Genomic DNA, 1079 nt, shown 5'->3' with positions numbered 1-1079 from the left:
AAAAAATAACACACTAATAAGAATTTCAAAAGAAACAAATTATGAAATTAAAGAGTAAGAAACTAGAGAATGAATGTAGCCCAAAGTCTTTGGAAGGACTGTTGCAATTTGGATTTTGGAATTTGAAAATGTCAATTATTACTGACAAAGTCATGGTAAAATCCTTGTCAGAAAAGACTGAAATGATAGGTACATAACATCAAATGGAAATAATGATAAAATAAACCACATGTCAAAATGCATTAAAATGTTCAAAAAGAAAAAATAAAAATGGTTCGTGGGACCTTTTTGGCCATTAGATGGCTAAACAACTCGGCCAAGTAGCCGAATTATGCCCAAACATTGGCAGGTTCTTCTTAAAGTAAGTGCCCTTAAATTGAGCACGTTTCAATTATTTTACCAAAAGGAGAGAATGTGTTTTCTTGCAACTAACCACTTTTTATCTTTATGTTGGGGAGAAGACAGTGTGTTGTAATATTGTTAGAATATGGGGTATTTAATTATTAGTATGTAGTGAATATAAATTAGATTATCAAATTTATTATTTAAAACATAAATCTAATTTTCAGATTTATATTATCAATTTTATTTTTATATAAATAATTTTAAATACAATAATTTATTTTCAATTTAATTTATTCTAAATCAGTTTAAACAAATTTTTGTTCCAAACAAGTTATGTATATACTATAAGAGAAAGTAACTAGGTTTGGCCAAGACTCTTTTAGCCTTTTTGTAACTAGCTACTTGCCTACTAGACAGTTTCCTGTGCATGTTCAATTGAGGGCCATAGCCATATGACTCGTCAGGGTACCCTCCTTTGTGACCTAAAGTTTCTTGGTGTCATTATTTAGGTAAACTATTCCATTTGATACTGTAACTATTCATCATCTATCACTATTAAAATGAAGTACAAAAGTTTTACTATTCTAATGATAGATGATATAGAATTAGAAAGTAATTTTGTATCCTATATTTTTATATAGAGCATGCATATTGTTATTCTGTTTTAATAATATATATATCACTTTGATTTTTGTTAACTTTTATATAAAGTAGGTAAATGTTATGGTGTCTAT

The 1079-nt window shown here is 27.7% G+C and overlaps 1 protein-coding gene across 1 annotated transcript in view; it reads right to left on the bottom strand.

Annotated features, from left to right (window-relative positions):
- Window positions 1-1079, bottom strand: part of LOC107610474 (jasmonic acid-amido synthetase JAR1) — a 13015-nt gene that overhangs the window by 1562 nt on the left and 10374 nt on the right. The window lies entirely within an intron of this gene.

Source organism: Arachis ipaensis, chromosome B08 (genome assembly GCF_000816755.2).
Source record: "Arachis ipaensis cultivar K30076 chromosome B08, Araip1.1, whole genome shotgun sequence".
Classification (NCBI taxonomy): domain Eukaryota; kingdom Viridiplantae; phylum Streptophyta; class Magnoliopsida; order Fabales; family Fabaceae; genus Arachis; species Arachis ipaensis.
Note: the sequence above shows the minus strand (reverse complement) of the source record. Positions and strands in the feature narration are given on the sequence as shown.